This window comes from Abramis brama (genome assembly GCF_963993115.1).
Source record: "Abramis brama genome assembly, chromosome: 7".
NCBI classification, from domain to species: Eukaryota; Metazoa; Chordata; class Actinopteri; order Cypriniformes; family Leuciscidae; genus Abramis; species Abramis brama.
Window position 1 is genome coordinate 19744571 of NC_139969.1, and position 12684 is coordinate 19757254.

At 35.6% G+C, this 12684-nt stretch overlaps 1 protein-coding gene across 1 annotated transcript in view; it reads right to left on the minus strand.

Annotated features, from left to right (window-relative positions):
* dlgap1a (discs, large homolog-associated protein 1a) overlaps positions 1–10353 on the minus strand; it is a 126244-nt gene extending 115891 nt beyond the window's left edge. The window contains exon 1 of the mRNA XM_084118952.1: positions 10227–10353. The gene's annotated coding sequence lies outside the window, so the exon portion shown is untranslated. The remainder of the gene's footprint in view (positions 1–10226) is intronic.
* Positions 10354–12684: the final 2331 nt, after the last annotated feature.

Consider the following 12684-nt stretch of genomic DNA (forward strand, 5'->3'; position numbering starts at 1 on the left):
TGACTTATTACATACATTATTCATGACTTACCATGCAACCTTAAAATAGCTCATTGATTTTAAGACCACCGAGTATTTCAAGCTTCTGTCATAGTCCTCCTTGGGAGAGCTCATTAAAGCAGCTATAGTTCTGTGCTAGCACCTTCATTAGCAATTGAGACCAAAATAATGAGTCTATGTCTGTTTAAAAAAAAAAAAAAAAAAAAAAGATTAGCAATGAATACATATGGCCTATTCTGGAAACATTTCAGTGAAACATTGTATGATAAGCTGTTTCTAGGCAACACACTGCTGTGCCACTCAACAATGAGTTATGTGGTTGAAACACATTTAGATTAGATTGTTTCATTCAACCTGTAAGTCCTCACTGCAACTATCAAGCAAGCATCTAGTGATTGGACCATATTTCAAAGGCAGAAAGTACAGGTGTACAAAGCTCTATGATTGGTCTTTTGCTAAATGCTACTATTAGCAACTGCACGTCGGGAACAAGAGCTATGAGCACTGGAAACAGCAACACTACATTCTTAGAGGCTGACAGGTGTCTACGTTTAGATCTCTGTGAATAGATGGGATAAAAATATATAATGAAAGTATAATGCTTGTCTGAGTCATCTGAATACATTTACATATGCTCTCATTCAAAGTGCATATAGATGAATACCGTAATACACACATAGGGTCTTTATGGTCCAGTTTTTGCCCACGTAGAGAACATTATTCTCTCCTACATATATAGGGCTGCATGAAATTGAGAGAAAAAAATGACATTGCGATATTTTGTTTTTCTGTGATATAGGCTATTGCGATAAAAAAAAAAAAAAAAAAAAAAAAATCACCAGATGACTTGAATAGCTCTATTTGGAAAAAAATTATCATTCTAGAATCAGTCAGTCAGTCAGTCATTCAAGTCAAGTCAACCATTATTTCAATAGACCCCTTTCCAGTTAGTAAACATGGTGACATTTTTTTGTGGGCGGAGCTTAGGAGGAGGCAGAACGATTCCTCTGGCCACTACACTAATGGACTGGAGAAAATCCAATTTTATCTTAATCTGTAAGGTCACTCACTGCCCAAGACCGTGATTGTTATTTGCAAAAGTTAATTTTAAGTTCTATTTCGCATCTTTGTGTGCTCAAATGGTGCTTGAATGTTTAAACTGACAGGATCTAAAATGCGTGCAAATGGTAAATTTTCACTCTATGATGGTTAAACTTTGCAATTAATCCTGGTCTGTACGGACCAACTACTATCCTTATACTTGACATTGCACATCCTGCAATGTGAATATTGCGGATGCGCACACCGCGATATCGATGCTAAAATTATATATCGTGCAGCCCTACTTCTACATTAAAAAGTAAAGCACAATGTTTCCAGATGAACCATGTTATTTGATGTGCGCCGCTGACAGGAATAACTCCACAGGGGGTGATGCTAGCAGTTTCTAGCAGTGCATCTTGATATGAAAAGTAACAAATCCATTAAACAGGAGGAGTGCACTCCAGTCCACAGAATAGACAATTCTCTGGATTGTCTACTGAAACACCACAGTAATAGGCTTAGACTATTTGGTTGATGCTAACCTGCCCTTGCCCTTGTGTCTTTCCCCATCATGATTATGCTGGCAGGCCAAATGCCAGTCTAGTCTGCAGTGACGGAGGAAACCTGCAACAGGCAGGGAACCAGTTGCAGAAAAGGCTGTTGAATTGTGGCCGACCTGTCACAAATGGCTGTGATGGATTTTCTTGTCTGATAATAGTTTAGCTAAAGGAATATTCTGGGTTCAGTACAAGTTAAGCTATATCTACAGCATTTGTGGCATAATGTTGGTTTCTCGCAAAGATTAATTTCCATTTATCTTATTTAAAAAAGCTGGATTATGAGCAATTTACAGTGGAAGAGCATAGGGCCAATAAACCCTAAAACTACTGAAAAAAAGAATAATTTAAACAGCTTTACAGCTCAAATAATACACAAAATTAACAAAGACTGGTGTGTATTAGAGCTGCACGATTAATCATTAAAAGATTGTGATCTCAAATGAACTTGGCTATGTCTATTAAACCTTTGACAAGTACGATCACAGCGGAACATTCAAATCTGCGTTCACGCTGCCACTGGCCCAGAGAGAGCAGTTGTCCTGTGAAACAGCTTCACAAACAGTCTATAGTTCGGATATAAACACTTATGTCTAACGGTAGCGATCAAAATAAAGTGAATCACCTTTTGATTTTGTACATGGTCATTTCCAATGCAGGTATACAGTGCTATGCATAAGTTTAGACACCCATGCTAAAGTTGACTAAAAAGAGGAATAAAAAATCATCTTTTGGAAATTGAACTTAATGCCTTAATTAAAAAAATTAGGAAAAATCCAACCTTTGGATAAGCGTTTTGTAAATCCCATTTAGACCTCTCAGAGATTTGAGAAGCAATCGTCAAAAGGTTATACTGCTGTTGTATCGCTGTGGTAATTTTAACCACTGATTCTTCACATCTTTGGAAGTGTTTACAAAGAGAATTTGCTTTTGCAGCGCAGAAAACAGCATATTCTCGACGTGTACAACACAAACCAACTACAGTTTTTGAGGGTGGGTCAAAGTAGACGTTGTCCGCGTGCAGCCAATGAAGAATATAGGTGGGCAATGGGCATTATGCAAATTTGTTACATTGTTATCTATGAATGGTATGAAGTGGGACTGGAATCACTGACGACTCGTTTCGGCAGTTCAGCATCGATTATTTCTTTTGGGAGACGACTTTATTTATAATGCACTTTGATCTTTAAAACTTTGCAGACCTTATACATTCACAAACAGCTATATTATTACACTGCATGAAAGGTAATATCTGAAAATGCATATTAGGGGCACTTGAAGGGGCACATTTATTTGGGACAAGTCAATATCCAGCCTGAGGGGAGTGTGAAAGACAGCTGCAAAGCTATCAGAGTAAAACAAGCTAGCACCTTTCCATTCATTTCCCCATCCACAACACTGAGTGTTTGTTGTTTTGTCTCCTGCTATGGTACAACTGCCCTACATTAACCTACTAGTGAATTGGGACTGGAGGCCCAGAGAAAGTACAGTACTCAGGGGAGCAGACCTGTGGCAAGTGTATGTATGTGTTTAACAATACAGCACTGAGAAAATTAGAGGAGGCTTATGTGCTAGACTGTGAGAATGTGCAGAGGAGTTGGTGAAACTCATTGTTGGGGATTTGGGACAAATACTCTATTATGTCAACAGCATTAATTTTAGCAAGTAATTTTCAGTTTACTGAAGTATACTGTATATGAACCTAATATTTTTCAACTGTTGTGGCACAAAATTAAGAAATAGCTTAACTCCTTGGGTAAAAACCAGAGGTGTCAAAAGTATTCACATTCATTACTCAAGTAGAAGTATAGATACTAGGGTTTAAAAAGACTTCTGTAGAAGTTGAAGTATCAACTCAAGCTTTTTACTCCAGTAAAAGTATAAAAGTATTGGTTTCAAAACTACTTAAAGTATAAAAGTAAAAGTAATGTAAGGAAAAAAATGCCATTAAGGACAAAAGCTTAGGCCGCGCCACAGGGGCCTATATAGTGCACTACCCCAGCTCCTCAAAAAAACACATTTTTCTAAAGGCCATAATGACTATAATTATATTAAAATGTTGATGTTGAAAAATTTGGGATGATGCACTAGGCTACCTGTTTCAGCCGTATATATGCCCTTAGAAAATTAATTTTCTAAATAAATAAGCTAAATAAGCGGAGGAATCAGGAAATTAATAGGATAATGTATTAAGGTTTTTAGTCTATATTGACAATAAGTAAATTAATTAATTCTGTAATGTTACAAATAACTAATAAAGACATGGTGGCAGTTTAACAGAGACTTAACTTTACTCCGCTCATAGTGCAATGCAATAGTGCAATACTGTGTTGTTCCTTGCTTTTTGAAGAAGTGAAACACATGTCTGCATCTTTCATTAAAGTGATATAGTTCACCCAAAAATGAAAATCATTTACTCACCCTCAAACTGTTTCAATCCTGTATGAATTTCTTTCTTCTGATGAACACAAAAGAACATATTTTGAAGAATGTCGATAACCAGACAGTGGATGGACCCCATTGACTTCCATAGTAGGAAAAAAAAATACTATGGAAGTCAATGGCTACCATCAACTGTCTGGTTATCGACATTCTTCAAAATATCTTCTTTTATGTTCAGCAGAAGAAAGAAACTGGTTTGAAACAACTCGAGAGTGAGTAAATGATGACAGAATTTTCATTTTTAACTAAGTGAACTAATCATTTAACAGAAATTAACTGTTGGCATATTTGTTTCACATCAATCCTGTCCAGTTTGTCCTGTTGGACACGACACACAGCAATACTGTCAAGTGTCACTTGTGACCATTGCTCTGAGCCATGTTTTCAGTGTCCTAAGAGCACTGAAACTTCTTTTTTAGTCCAGCTGATGAGACTGGGATGATTTGATCAACAGGCCTCTCATTTCAACAAGACCAGCCTTCAACAGACCAAGCAATGTTATTTTTTCATGTTTTATGGGGACTTTCCATAGACATAATGATTTTTATACTGTACAAACAAACTGTGTATTCTACCCCTCATAGACTAACCTTACCTATCACAGAAAACTGTCTGCATTTTTACATTTTCAAAAAACAAAAGTCTGATTTATAAGCTGTTTTCTGAAAAAAAAAAAAAAATCCCCAAAAGGACAAGGATTTCGGATGTTGACATCTTTGTGGGGATATTTTGACCCTATAATATAGAGTTGCACACACACACACACACTCACTCTCTCTCTCTCTCTCGCTCGCTCACACACACACACACACACACACACACACAACACTCTCTCTCTCTCTCTCTCGCTCACACACACACACACACACACACACTTACTCACTCACTAACGATTATGTTAGTGTTATGTTACGATTGTCATTATATTGTAAAAACGTCTGTCCCCAAATCAATATTTGACGCGATTTGCCCCATATTCTTGAGCACAGAACTGTTGATTTCTCCCTCGCTTACCGCATCTAGGTTTCCTTAGGACTCGGAGGAGTTTTGGCGCTTTGCACAACCAAATGTGACTACAGCCTCTAACAAGTTAGAAAGAAAACACAAAGCCAATCAGTTTAGCGATGTGTGTTCAGGAGGCGGGACTCAGATCTATTAACCGTTTGTGTAATTGGCCAATTTTTTTTTTAACGACGACAAGCCGGAATGAAAACAAGCCGAAATGAACTAGGAGTAACGAGGCTATTTTTAAAATGTAAGGAGTAGAAAGTACAGATAATTGCGTGAAAATGTAAGGAGTAGAAGTAAAAAGTCGTCTGAAAAATAATTACTCCAGTAAAGTATAGATACCCAAAATTTCTACTTAAGTAATGTAACGAAGTATTTGTACTTCGTTACTTGACACCTCTGGTAAAAACTGCACATTAGGGGTACACAATATATCAGTACAATAGGTATATAATATTGGCCAATATTAGATATTTATATTGATCGGTATCAACAATATTGGATACACTATAGTTAAAAAAAATAAGCATGATTATTTTTAAATAAATTAATTTGGATGCATGAATGCATGCAATTGATCAAAAGTGACTGTAAAGCCTTTCACATCGTTGTATTCATCAAAGAATCCTTTAAGAAACGCATCACAGCTTCCACAAAAATATTAAGCAGCACAACCATTTTCAACATTGATAATAATAAAAAATATTTCTTGATCACCAAATCATCATATTAGAATGATTTCTAAAGGATAATGTGACACTGAAGACTGGAGTAATGATGCTGAAAATGCAGCTTTGCCATCACATGAATAATTATACAATATATTGAACAAGAAAAGAAACTAATTAAAATTGTACAAATATTTTACAATTTTAATGTTTTACTGCATTTTTGATCAAATAAATGCAGCCTTGGTGAGAATAAGAGACGTCTTTCATAAACCATAAAAAAAAAAATCTTACCAATCAAACTTTTGAACGGTACTGCATATTGGCTGAAACCAAATATTTCATTTTCTATTTTCCATATTTTTACACTTTAATGATCTAATTTACACTACAATTTATTACTACTGTTAAAAGCAAATCTCAAAATAAATATGGGTTTTTCATACTGTACATAAATGCATTTAAAAAGATTGATTTCATTTAGACAAAATAGAACAAAATTTTAAATAATCATCATCCATATTTTAGTAGACAACCATAACTTAATATGAGTGCATCCCATTTCCATATCCCCATTTTACAGTGTGCGTCTACTGAGTTTTAGTGATTCACGTCATTTTTTTTGAGTGACGTAACAGCAGTGCTATACAAGGCACAACATTTTTCAGTGAATCATCCTTCCACCTCCGCAGCATAAATACCACCTGTTTCAGAGTGCAGAGGGCCGCAAACCTCGGAAAATCACACAGCTATCCTCATTAAGATGCAAACTCCCACAGTCTTGCAGCTAATTCTGCACCCTATACTTACACCCTTCCTCCACAACATCCAGTGTTATTAGCATTATTTAAGGCAGTGTGCTAAATGGAAGTGAAGAGGACTCAAACTGTCCTCGGCTGAATCATGAGGAACAGTCCTTTGAAGAAATACAAGCTTATATTTTACAATAATTTGACATTAATCCAATCATAAATCTTCTCAAGCTAGGGATACATTTTTATCCCCATCAAAAAAGTAGCTCTTGATTAAAGTCTATTAACAGGGGATCATTTAAAATATTGTTTCTTTTAAATAAGCACATTATAGAGCCACTCAAATAATAAAAAAAGTCAATATTTCAAGCCTAAGTGAACTGCATTACAAGATTAAAACATTAACAATTTATAACAATCAGAGATCACAGGGCATTTAGAATAGCAGTGGATATCGAATTCTGCGAAGGGAGAACAAGTGGGGTTTCTAAACCATGTGAAATAACAGCGCACGAAAGTGTGTCAGCTCAACTGGCTCGCGTAAAACGGCTGATCAAATCAAGTCAAATTCAGTTACAATGATCATCTCCTCAGACGCTGGCCTTCTTGTCCTGCTCCATCTCGCACATCATTCTGTACCACTGTCTTTGACTTTACTGCACAGAATGGATTTTGTTTGCACCACTTGATGGCTACTAAAATGAACACGGCCTTAAAACGGTGAGGCAGAGATTCAAGGTGCCCTTCAAGCGTATTATTTTAAAGTGATCATTGCCTTTAATTGAGCTTAACGGAACACTTCCTAATTAGATTATTTCATTCCTATTACCAAACAAAGCCATAATCATGCATGCCCACTGATGCTAGACTGGGCAGTGATACAGCTCGGCAAACGCAACTCTTCCTACGGGGATAGCGAACTGAGCATCACTATGTGACAGAGACACCCAGGTGGGAATCTATAATCACGTAAACTGCAAAATTTCAGCCTGGTCTCATTGTTAATCCGTAGGTAACTTTCAAAGACACTGAATAGATAGATGCTGAAACGTACAATATGGACGTATCGGCAACATTTAAACGTAGCATTATTACGTTTTTACAGCTATAAAACGTTATATATTTACGAATCTTTTATATAATAAAGATATCTGTATAATTTCCCTTTTACCATTTTATAGATACGTGTAAGATCCTTCAAGCCTACTCCCAAACCTAATCATACCCATTTTATACAGAATATCAAAAGAATAAAAAGTATTGGACAGAGATGTGTAGGAAAACGACAATTTTACTAACAATATAGAATTAAACAGACCCATACCCATAATCATTTCCTAAAACTACGTACAGTTATGAAGAAAAACGTAACAGAGAGAAAAGTGTAATCACAATCATTTATTTATTGTGAAAATGTCAAAAGCGGTACCAAAAGTCGTTCAAATGTGTTGCAGTCGCAAGTCCTCTCATGGCAGTATATAATAGTTTTGTATGAGGTAGCCTACAGAGCAGAATCTGATTTGGATTACAGAGAGCAAATAAAATGTATGTCTTTTATGAATGTGTTTTGGTGTATTTTATGGTTCTATTGTCAGTCGCTGTACAGGAGAAAACGCCTTTTGTCTCTCACGGCAAACAAACTAAATACTACAAAATGGTTAAATGATTACAGAAATGTTATTCATTTAAAGGCTTTAAAGTGTAGTCTTGTTTAACATCATGTAATAATCCTCCAAAACGAGTTTGCAGCAGAAATCAAGAACAGAGTGAAATATTATTTCATATTAAGTAGATGAGTAAACTGCATTTAATAAATGCAACTGAAAACATGTCATTGATATGACAACTGAATACAATAGAATCGAAACATTAATTCCATGATTTTAATATTCATAAATAGGAATATGTACGTCGGTAAAGTTCATACGTAAATCATTTACGTATTAGAGCTGTCAATACGTAAGTATTTTACATTTTAGTGCTATCAATACGTCAATATTGTACATTTCAGGGTGTATGAAAACGTAAGTAAATGTAGGCTACGTGTGGTAGAACCAAACTTTACGTAAAACTACACACATATTCTTGTTAGATCACGTTGAAATTTCATGACCACATTGCTATTTTGAATGGAAAATGTATTATTTTAAATATGTCTGTAAATGTAGATACATTTTAAATAAAAGAAAACCAGACGCTACTTCAAGCTTAATAGGAAAGCTGGTGAAATATATAATCACACTGTTCCAGGGTACTTGACACTGGACTGACTCAGATCTAATAAATCTCATATGCACCCACCTCCGCAGTTTGTCTCTCTTTGTCTCTCTCTCTCTCTCTCTCTCTCTCTCTCTCTCTCAGGATATAGCTTTCTGTCCTCCCCTAAGCATGACATCAAAACTAAATTACATTTATGTCAGTAAGTATGTCAGTAAGATGTTGACAAGTATAGACTTCTTTGTGGTTCAATAAACAACCTATTGATCCAAACTGACATGATGAGGAGATTTAAGCTCCCTTCCTCACACATGAATCTGCCAGATTTAAAAACAATGATTCGTTGATTTATGTTTATGGTTAAGAGATTGGTGGTTGTTGTTTTTGTTTTCTTCAATTTTGTATCTACTCCTTTCTCCCTGGCATCTTCAGTTTAACAATATTAAACTGGTCAATAGAAGAATCCTATAATTCTTCAAATATCACCGATAAAGGTGATGATACACAGGGCAACTTTTTGAGCAATGCTGCTGGGCAATGTTGCCGTCAACGGGCAACCAGATGAGACACAGGGCCCATGACCGATCTAAATTATCCAGATAGAAATGTACTGCCCATTTTCAATGGGAAAGTGCCCAAGCAACAATCGCTCAGCAAGATTGCCCAGCAACATTGCTCAAAAAGTTGCCCTGTGTATCGTCACCTTAAGAGACAGTCAAACCAAGAGAAAAAAAATGTAGAAATGTAAAAAGATAATTCAACCAAAAATGAATTTTTGTCATTTATTCTCCCTCAAAAACCTGAATGATTTTCTTTCTTCAGCAGAAGATGGTATAGAGAATGTTGGTAACCAAACAGTTTTGGCTACCATTGACTTCCATTGTATGGACAAAAACACTGATTATTCATTTATCAAAATATTATATTTTATGTTCTACGGAAGAAAGTAAGTCATAAAGATTTGAAACTACATGGTGGTGAGTAAACGATGAGAGATTTTTAATTTTTTGTACAAACTTTCCCTTCAGACTTATTTGTTTCGTCCTTGTTAGCCTATGTAAAAAAAAAATAAAAAAATGAATATATCAAACCTTATATACTTCAAACTGTAGCTCTAAGGCATGGTTATCATAATAAAAGTTAAGCCAAAATAGAAAGAAAGAAAGAAATCAATAAATAAATTAGCTTGATCAAAACAGACGATTCATCTTATGTTTCTGAATTTGATTCTTAGCGCGTGCTGTGTGTTGATACATGAAGCTACCTGTGCCACCGGTCTTTGTTACACTAAAAGAGACTGTAGCACATCAGAGGCGGTAAAAATTAAGTGTATAGCTATTTGAAACATCAACGTTGCAACAAAAAAGACACAATTTCCAGCGTCTGTGAAGAGGCACCTCAGTGGCATGATAAATACACGGAGACCAGCAGAAAACACGCGGCGTGTTTCAGTCAATGCAATTAATGCCATTTGCAACAAGACAATAATAATCTCGTGAACAATCCACAAACCGCATATCAAAATAACAAAACCTTACCTTAGGCTCTTTATCATTAACAATTCATAAACACAGAGCGGTGAAGTAAATCCTTAAACGTTTCAGACAGTGTACGGAGAGGTGGTCGGTCTGAGACTGGAGTCGGTCTGATCTGCACCTGACAGACAGCGAGCCGTGGCGTGTAGCTGCAGCGGAGGTACGTGTGCTGTTCGGTGATGCCGGAGCACCGACAAAATGCGTCGTGGAATATGGCCAGTGGACTTGACTGAGTTGATTAGGAGATAAATCCTGTTATGAGAAATCCAAGAGATCGGAAGTCCATGTTGAATCATGAATGAGATTGTTTTAAATGATGTTACTTTCTTAACATCTGAAATGTAATATGTTGTATAAGGTGTGAAGTAACATTTGAGAGATTGTATAAGTTCAAAAAAAAAAAAAAAAAACTGTCAACGGTCCCATCAATGAATGTAGCCTACTGTACAATTAGCTTAAAAAAATTACAGACATTTATAGCAAATAATTTGCAGGTGTACATTTAAATTTATAAAGGCTAATTTGTATTCGCCTATATATGATGATGATGATCAAAATTTGTACTATTTTATTCATCATGAAAACCCCATAGTTAGATTAATAGCCTAATAAATCCTAAATAGACCAGCCTGGAGAATAACATTTGGATTTTAATCTGTGCACAATGCGGTTAAAACCCAGACATATTGGCTCATAAACCCATCAACATACACTCTTGCTTAGTTCTGGTACTTTTGTCAATTGGTGATCCATGCCAGGTTTTAGATTTTGCCAGCCGGATACGCTCCATCACAAACCATCATTGTATTACGTTGTCACAGCGCCTTACCTTAATTCCAAGGAGCAATATGATAATTTTAGCGTTTATCTTTTTTAGTATTTTAGTTTATCTTTTTTTTTTTTTTTTTTTTTTTTAGTATCTCAAAATAGATGTATTAATGCCATCAATTATGCTACATGCAGACCAGTTGCATAAACTGCTTTGACTAGTCTTAAAAGTTAGTCATCTAAATAGGCTAGATAAAAAAAGTCATCCTAACTTTTAAAGTCAGTTACATAAAAAGGTAGATCGGTCTAATTTGAATAGGAAAAGTGAGACTGATTGCCCCTTGGTTAACTGCTAGTTGGTCCACAGGGTGTTTCTTAACCGGAAGGCTGCATATCTCGGATGCCACATTATAAAACGTCGCTGAAAATCACTGACTCTCAATTTGAAGGATCCTTGGAAAGGCAGCCTTTGTTTTGCGTCCTTCATTCGGTCTGTTTTGAAGGATGCATCGGATGTATCCTTCGCGGCCTTAATCACCCATGATCCTTTGCACACATTCCAATTCATGAAAATAAACAGAGGGAAAATGAGTCGGTACTGAGTTTGTCTTAGTTTATTATGAAAAGTAAGACAAAAATAATGTTTTCGAACATGAAAGCATAGATGTTATCTTTTGTTTTGCTGTAATCACTAACACTAAACTGACAATAATGTAAGCCATTGGCTGTCATTCACTGTAGTGCATTAATAAAAAGACAGTTAATATAAAGATTTGTAATACAAAGTATTTTTCCAAAATTATGCTTTAATAGTATTTTTGTGCCGTGACCACGGGGTGGAAACATGTGACGTAGTCATGTGCTCTACTAGACCATCTCATTCAGACCAGGTTGAAATCACAAAAATGTGCCTAAATAAAAATCCTCAGGCATTTTTGAGTAAAAGTTGGCAAATAGACTATTCTAGGAGTATTTTTTATGCTGAATCCATTTTTGCTGTTTGCCAAGCTGTATCTCTTACATGAAACTCAGTAGAGTGCAAAATCCAAGATGACCGCCTCATACGCCAAAATGAGCAAATTTCTCAGCACTGGCTCAAAGATAAACTGTTTTTATTGTGCTATAGCATTTATTGAGTAAAGGAAACAAACAGAATAGTCAGAACAAGTTAGTCATTCTGTCTTACAATATTTCTGGTAAACACTGACTTGTAATTTTATGTATTTGAGTATGTCCTTGTAAGAACATCAACATCATGCTGGTGGCAGCAAAAGGCCTATATCTTAAACCATCATCCTATTACATTATGTTAAGAGTGTTTATTACTTTTATAAATTTAACCAAACTAAATTCTCTTTTGGTTTATTTATGAAAAAGATATTCTCAGAAAGATTGGTTGTAAATATTAAGAATTGAGACAAATTAACAAATTACCAAAACATATCACGGTAATGTGTCACACCACTAACATTAGCTTTGAACATAAAGGAAATAAACACAGTAAACTTGGCCTAAAATTACCTTATAAAGTTGGACATAACATTAGCTGAATAATAACTAAAACATGAACTGCATGGCATATAAAATGTAATGTTATTTAAACAATGGTACAACAAGATTCTCCAATTTGATCACAACAACACAGAGCAGTGCTCTTATTCAGTTCAGCAATTGCTACATTCTGCATCACTTG